This window comes from Mercenaria mercenaria, chromosome 14 (genome assembly GCF_021730395.1).
Source record: "Mercenaria mercenaria strain notata chromosome 14, MADL_Memer_1, whole genome shotgun sequence".
Lineage (NCBI taxonomy): Eukaryota > Metazoa > Mollusca > Bivalvia > Venerida > Veneridae > Mercenaria > Mercenaria mercenaria.
In genome coordinates this window covers 6,015,230-6,023,810 of record NC_069374.1, presented here as the reverse complement: position 1 = coordinate 6,023,810, position 8,581 = coordinate 6,015,230, and positions in this window count along the sequence as shown.

The window sequence follows — 8,581 nt, the reverse complement described above, 5'->3', positions numbered from 1 at the left end:
TACGATTCAGAATTAACAACGATTCCTGACAGTATATACACGCACTTGCCTCGAGCATTTATTATTTAAGCAAAAATGATACGGCAATTTCACTCAACACTTTACAGCGCGTTTATTTTACATTCACAAAATTTAGCCGATTTTATTGTTTTCGTTAAAATTATTATTATTATTATTATTATTATCATTATTATTATACAAGATTTATATAGCGCCCTTTTCATGATAAACACGTTCAAAAGCGCTTTACATATAGCAAACACAGCCACAAAGGGCGCAAAATTCATTCTCTACAAGTACAGACACAGAACGATCTGACCAGAGGGACAGAGTGTGATAAAGCCCCCAGAACAGACAGAGAGATCGTTTTAGATACAGACGTGTCCGGCTAACTTTACCTAGCTCTTTGCGAATAGACAGTCTAGTTCTTTAACGTTCCCAATGTATAGCATCGATACACGCGAAACCGTCTTTCCTGGGAAGAACCGGTACAGGCCACTAGTTAAGTGGTAGACACTCAAGAGCATCTCAGAAATTTCCAATTCCTGGACCGGGATTCGAACAGTCAAACGTGTTACCACTAGATCACCGGCCCACCTATAAAAATCGGTTAATAATAGAGAACTACACTTTTCCAAATCAAATAGACATTTTGTTTTGCCGTTACTGATTTACTTTTCTATTTAATTTAAATCTATTGTCTTTATGTTTAAATTGATAATTGTTTTTTTTTTCTGTTTATTATGTTTTAATCTAGTCACTTTTCTCCACTTTGCATTTATTTCTTGGATATCGGAAAAATTTCGAAACCGTCCGCCTAACCCTAATATCCTATTTCGAAAATTAAAATTAAAAACAAACCCTATTACAGCTATTGAATTTAATAAGAATGACCCCGAATAGTATTGCCGACCTCTACTTATAGTAAACCATAGACAAATGCGAAATAGTTATTTGTAAATGTCATTTTGATTTTCAGAGCAACTATATTTACCTTGGCATTCTATATAGATAATACTAGATTCCTCATAGAATGATTATGACTTTCGTTGACTTTCAAAACCACCTTGATGCGCGGAAATCAACGGCTGTACTCGTTTTAAAATGTGTGAAATATATCAAACACCTACCCACAACAAGAATATCCTCAAAACATGGATAGTCTAAGTCTTATCTTCACTAAAATAATGTTACACTTTGGTGAATTTTAAACTTTATGTAACTTGCAGACGTTATGCAATGGAAAACACATTTAAATTTAAAACTAATAAAGTCCTTGACAATTTTAAACACTGAAGGTAAACATACACTTCAGGGTTATTGCTGAAAAAAAATACAGTTGCCATGTATTAATGTATGGATTCGTCTGCTAAAGTAGTTGAAATTTTGATTTTTTGTTATAACCGGTATACACTCGTTGTAAGGTGTACACTTAATTCGTATGCACGCCATGCACGAAGATGTTTTCCCGATGTTCTAAACGTCATGTCTCTAAACTTCTTTTGTGACTTAATTAAAAGCATTGTAAGTATTGAAATAGTGAGGATCATTTTTTTTAATTTTCAGATTTGATAATTTATGTTAAAGAATGGTCTTCACGAATATTGTGTTATCTCTATTTTGATCTATTTTGTCACTAGTTAACACATGTGTTGTCATGAAACGGCCCATAATTATGCTAAAAGTTAAATTTGTAGAAATCATTCTCTTAACACAATTTTTGAGTGGTTAGTTTACAATTAATTTGTTATTATTTCATAATGATATTATTTCTAAACAAACAAGATGTTTTTAAAAAATGTTTTTATACTAAACGAAGTCAGAAAGAAAATGTAATTGGCAAATAATTGTATCCTCCTCCATTGAAACATAGAAGTATTTAAATTCAACATGTTGTCAAGGAAACCTCGTTGCTATTGTTGTTGTATCGTAATTTCAGTCTCCATATTTGACTTACGGAAGGTCGATGGTGACCCAAGTGTCAGCCTTTGCATGAAACAATGCCCGGAGGGGTTCCTTTTGACTTTCTTCCCCATCAAAGCAAAGCTCGCTTTAATTGTGTCGAGGTGACTCTGGTCCAAGCAACAAAAAACGAAGATATATACTAATATTCCGGACAAATATTATAACATGATAAAGAGATATTATCGGAAAAGAGACAGAATAAAAGAAACGTCACACAGCAAGTTTACTACATAATAATTTAAGCAATGGACAATAATTCGTTAAAAAGTTTGTTGAAATGCTGTTGTCCACCTCTCCCTTTATACATAGCATTAATGAAAATTGTTCCTACAGGTTGCAACTTTAGTGAATCCTATTTGAGGAAAGTCAGGACCTTTGTTTTTGCTAGTTCACCCATGGAATCAATCTGAAGATCAAAGTTATAATGTCATTCTTGCTACAGAAGAAACTGAAATGATTTAACTTCAAGTTCTAGCAGGTGCACGTATACCTACTTTCTATAAAATGAAATGTTAAGCTTGTTCGAATTATTTTGAGATATCTGCCAAGGATCAAAGAGAACACAAGTTTTTTTGGAATTATTGCAGGTCCAAACATTCCTGATTTAAATGCTTGTGTAGGGGGTACATAATTGCCGCCTTGCCTTTATATCCCGAAATCTTTGCCTATCTATCACCTCCTACAGTTTCCATGGGATTTGACTCAGACTAACAGAAATGTACCGAAATAAACTTGCATATTACAATGACATAAATGAACAGTTTATAACATAAACGGTCCTTTAAAATTTTACAGAATGCTGTATAATATGTTAGATATATATACGAGTATATACAGGAATTTCGCCTAAACTTACAGGAATGTATTCCAGTGACCATCATATTGTCATTTTGCCTGGTTAGTCCTAGTTGAAATTTTACGGAATGCTGTACAGCATGTTGCGCAATGCTAATGTAAGCACTGTACGGACAACTCCTCCTGCGGTTGAAAGCGGATGTGGTCCACACTTTCAAAAAAGTATCACTATGGGGTAAACAATGGCATATGGTTAGAGCGTGAATGCACCATGCCCTGTATAGGCGTCATGTCCATTTAAGATTTTATAGAATGCTGTATAGTGCCCAGTACTGACGTAAGCCTTGACCGAGTTGTTAACGGATATGGTTCAAAGTAACGTAAAAAATAACTACGTTCAGTTAATTTGGGCATATTGTCACGTCATATTTTCAGGATATACATGTACCTCCGTATACTCTGGTATAAACGCTCCGCATTCCGCGGAAACGCACCACACCCCTTATTTGGAAATAAGTGTAATGAAAAAGTAGTTTTTGATGTATTGTCAATACATGTATATGCATGTACTACTGCATATCTCAATATATATATTGTTTAACTATACATGTATTACCATATACTCTAGTATTAATGTTCCTCTACCCCTTAAAATGTACACCTCCCCTATTGTCATATTGTCCATATAATCATTTAATACCATATATATCGTCAGGAAATATATGTAATACCGTAAATACCAAAATATAAACGCTATTATAGCGTTTTTCCGAAATATCAAATACGAAATATGTTTCGTTTTTATGAAATATTATTTCGTATTTATAAAATGAAAAAAAATGTAATCTCTAAAATAACAAGAGCTGTCCGTAAGACAGCGCGCTCCACTATTCGGCGATTTGACAGTAAAATGAATATAGGTCTCAATAAGAGACCTCTACTTTAAAAGGAAGATACACAAAGTGGCATACTTCTGTCAAGAACACAAATTAGAATTATTGGGATTGTTATCACACATGCAGATGATGATAGTAAAGATATATTCTGAGTTTTAAGTCATAACCTTATATAGTATCAAAGGTATGTCCAAAAAACGAAGATTGTCAAAAAATTTATGTATAAAAGGGGCATAATTTGGTCAAAAATACAAATCAGAGTTATTGAGATTGTTACCACTTATGCAGATGATGATGATAAAGATACATTTCATGTTTCAAGTCTTTATCTTATATTGTAGAGATAACGCATGTTTTTTCGTGTTATAACATCTGCAGAATCCCGAGGTAATGGTTGGTACCCAAGCCCGTTAGGGCGAGGGTACCAACGATTTCCGAGGGATTCTGAAAATGTTACAACACGAAAAGAACATGCGCTAACGCTATTTTAGCATAAACGCGTAAAAAAAACAGGTAAATGAATATGTTGTCCCTCAACGTCCTAAAATTTCCATGAAATGCGCGGTGAAATCTACGTTGTTTTTTCACGTGGACGTCATTTCCTTTTGAATTATCCGTTTTGCCACGGGACGCGCATACATTTTTGTATATAAAAAGGTGTTATTACAGCACGTGAGCGCGAGAATCTCTCTGTTAACACACGTTTTCTCTCCTGTCAAAACACCCCTGAAAAATGACAATAACAGCAGTTTTATGCTAGAATGTACTAAAGTAACATCGAGAAAAACGAAGATTGCCAAAACATTTTATGTATGAAAGGGGCATAGTTCTGTCAAAAATACAATTAGAGTTATCGGGATTGTAACACACATTATAAAGAAATGTTTTCAATTTCAAGTCATTATCTTTTTAAGAACCAAAGATATGTCTATAAACAAAGCTTTCAAAAAAAATAACATGAAAATAATTCTAAGTATAACAAAGGGGGGTCCCAGTTAGGTGTCTGCGCAAAATGTTTTTTTATTTTATTTATACTTTGTGATAATATACCTACATGCATTAAGTTTCATTAACAAGTGTTACTGTTACCAGTTATGACTTACTTTTATAGATATTCACATTTAAAGTGGGTGGGGTAATCTGACATGTGACCAGCCAGGAACACAATTTATATTATTTCTTTTTAAATGGTTCAAACTTTTTACCTGAAACTTTCATGATAAAATAACTAAACAATGGCCATTCACACAACATGTTGCATTTTAAATTGTACTGAATACTTTTTTCATCACAGAGCCACAAAGTGGTCTAATCAAATTTACTGATCTTCAATGGACGAACTTTACCAAAAAGCTAAAACATTTTTCATTAGTTGAGATATTAAGGTGTTATTTTCAGCAGATATTGTAAACTAAATAAACATTAAAATGACAGTATATCAGTACACTCTGATTAATATTGAAAGAGTGGTATACTCTCAAACTGGGAAAAAGTGGGTGGGGTAAATACATATTCGAAGCAACACTACAAAAATTGTGCAGTTGTTAAGAAATGGCCTCAGATTGTCTATTACTATCTTAATTTTATCAAATACAGCATTGATTGATAAATTTTAACAAAAAAATTCCCACTGTATACATGTTTATCATGGAAAAAGCATGGACCTTGATCATGACATGTAGACAAACCAAATTAACCCTGAAAGCTCAAAGTATTTAACAAAAGGTTTTGCCTGAGGCAGTATATTTTAAGGAAAGCTATTGTTCAAATTAACATTAAATTTTCTGCATTGATTTTTCCATGGCACACATGTATAAAGTCTTATTAAAGAGAAAAAAATTTTGTTAAAATTTATCAACCCAGTCTGTATTTACTAAAACTAGAATGTGTCTGTAGGACACATGGTGTGCCCTCCCCCCGACTGGTACATTTGTCACAAATAAGGGGAAATAATTCAAATGTTTGCAGTCTTAATGGGGTATAGCCTTAAAAAAAATATGAAAAGTATTCATTATTCTATACCATATACTTTTTGAGCTATGAGCATCACAAACAAAAAATCCACTATTTTGGCTATTTCAAGGGCCATAACTCTGTAATGAATGCTAAAATTCTCAAGAAGAATGCCATGTGTGCAAAGGTCACATTATGATAAAGACTCAAGCAAGGTTTCATGAATTTACATTTAAATACTTCTGAGTAAGGCACCAAGAATACTTCTGAGTAAGGCACATAATTATGTAAATATGTGCATTTTTTTACTATTTCAGGGGCCATAACTCTGGAAATAGGGGGCAGACCCAGATAAAAAGTAGTAGGTGCGCAAGTTCATATCATGATAAACACTCATCAATTTATATCAAATACTTTTTGAGCTAGGCGTGTCACAAGGTGAAAATGTGCATTTTTGACTATTTCAGGGGACATAACTCTAGAAATAGGGCGCGGACCCAGATTAAAAATAGGAGATGCGCAAGTTCATATCATGATTAAGACTAATGCAAGGTTTCATTAATCTATATCAAGTACTTTTTGAGCTAGGCGTGTCACAAGGTGAAAATGTGCATTTTTTACTATTTCAGGGGCCATAACTCTAGAAATAGGGGGCGTAGCCAGACGAAAAATTGAAGGTGTGCAAGTTCATATCATTATAAAGACTCGTGCAAGATTTCATCAATTTATATCAAATACTTTTGAGCTAGGCCTGTCACAAGGTGAAAATGTGCATTTTTTACTATTTCAGGGGCAGTAACTCTAAAATTAAGGGGGCGGAGCCAGACGAAAAATAGAAGGTGCGCAAGTCCATATCATGATAAAGACTCTTGCAAGGTTTCATCAATTTATTTCAAATACTTTTAGAGCTAGGCGCGTCACGAACTTCAGACGGACGTACGGACGGATGGACGGACGGACGCACGGACAAGAGCAAATCTATATGCTCCCACCACTCATGGGGGCACAATTAAGATAGTAATAGACAATCTTGAGGCCGTTTCGTAACAACTGCACAAATTTTGTAGTGTTGCTTTGAATATTTATTTACCCCACCCACTTTTACCCAGTTTGAGAGTGTACCATTCTTCCAATATTAATCAGAGTAAACTGATATACTGTCATTTTTATGTTTATTTAGTTTACAATATCTGCTAAAAATAACACCTTAATATCTCAACTAATGAAAAATGTTTTAGCTTTTGAGTGAAGTTCGTCCATTGAAAATCAGTAAAATTGATTAGACCATTTTGTGGCTCTGTGCTGAAAAAAGTATTCAGTATAATTTAAAATGCAACATGTTGTGTGAATGCCCATTGCATTGCTTTTTTATCATGAAAGTTTCAGGTAAAAAGTTAGAACCATTTTTTAAAAAATAACAGAAATTGTGTTCCTAGCTGGTCACATGTCAGATTACCCCACCCACTTTAAATGTGAATATCTATAAACGTAAGTCAAAACAGGTAACAGTAACACTTGTTAATGAAACTTAATACATGTAGGTATATTACCACAAAGTATAAATAAAATCAAAAAACATTTTGCGCAGACACCTAACTGGGACCCCCGCCCCCTTTGTGACCTTTACCTTGACGGAGGGAGTTGATTTTTGTCTTACAGTTTTCTTAGTCGTGCCCTTAAAAGTTAGGCTCTTGTTGCTCTGACTTCAGACAAGTTGTTGAGTACACTGGTGTAATTGTACCTTAAAATTACCTTAATTTTATGTTTTTCTTTATTTATCTGTTACTTTTGCACTAACGTTAGAGCCTTTCTCAGCAAGGATTTTATTTACATTGTGTTGTTTAACTTGTTAAAAATAGGGTAAGTGCGAGGTTGGCATGCCCTTAACGCGTTTAAACCCCCAGTTTCCTTTATTTAGGTTTCTGACCGTTCCAAGGCGGTGCCCCTATTTTCAACAGGTTGTTTTGTCTGTCTTGTATTGTGTGTTGTGTCTGTTTTCTTGTTTATTGTAGGCGTTTTTCCTCCGCCCCACTGTCCCCTTTTGCCCTCTCCTTTCCCTTGCATTTACGCTACTTTTTGCATCCCCTCCCCTTTAACTTTAGTAAGTTTTCGTGACTCCTCTTTGTTTTGGCAGCCGAATTCCGTAACTGTACTTGGTTGTTTTTCCTACTTGTGTTGGTGCGTTTGTAAGCTTGTGAATCTATAACGGTGCCCTGCTGTTTTCTTGTGTGTTGCTTGTTCATTTTTCTGTGTTGTTCGGTTGGTCGTCGTTGTGTGTTTGTCTTTGGCGCATGGGTGTCTGCGCTGTTGTGGTTTGCGTTGTGGTGCGGCTGTTTTTGAGGAGCATGGCGTTCCCTTGTGTGTTCGTCCTTGTTCGGCTTTCCCCTTCGGGTTCCTCCCCAACCCCCGGCCCCGTTTCGCCCCTTGCCATTTCCTTCCCCTTTATCAATATTTAGCTTATATTGATATGTACTGGTTGGATGTTTGAAACAACCCGTCTGAAATATTTTTCCGTTACAGCTTCTTTTTGTTGTGGGCCTACTATGTAAATGCATGGCTCTGGGGCTGTGTTTTTGGTGCTCTGTGCTTCCGAGAAATCTACACTTACCTATTATCTTTTGAGTATAATGGACCGAGCCCCTGCACATACTTTTTTTGTATGCTGGACAATGTTTATGTGAACTTACAGTAAGATATAAGCAATAGTAACAAAGATATGACAGAAAAACAAAGGTTGCCGAAAAACTTTAGCCTTAAAAATAACCTAAGTATAACACCTTGGTGACCTTGACCTTTGGTATAATGGTCCCAGCCCCTGCACATACTTTGTTTGTATGCTGGACAATGTTTATGTGTACTTACAGTAAGATATAAGCAATAATAACAAAGATATGACAGAAAAACAAAGGTTGCTGAAAAACTTAAACCAAGAAAGCTCGCGCCGACGCCGACGTCGACGCTAACGCCGACGC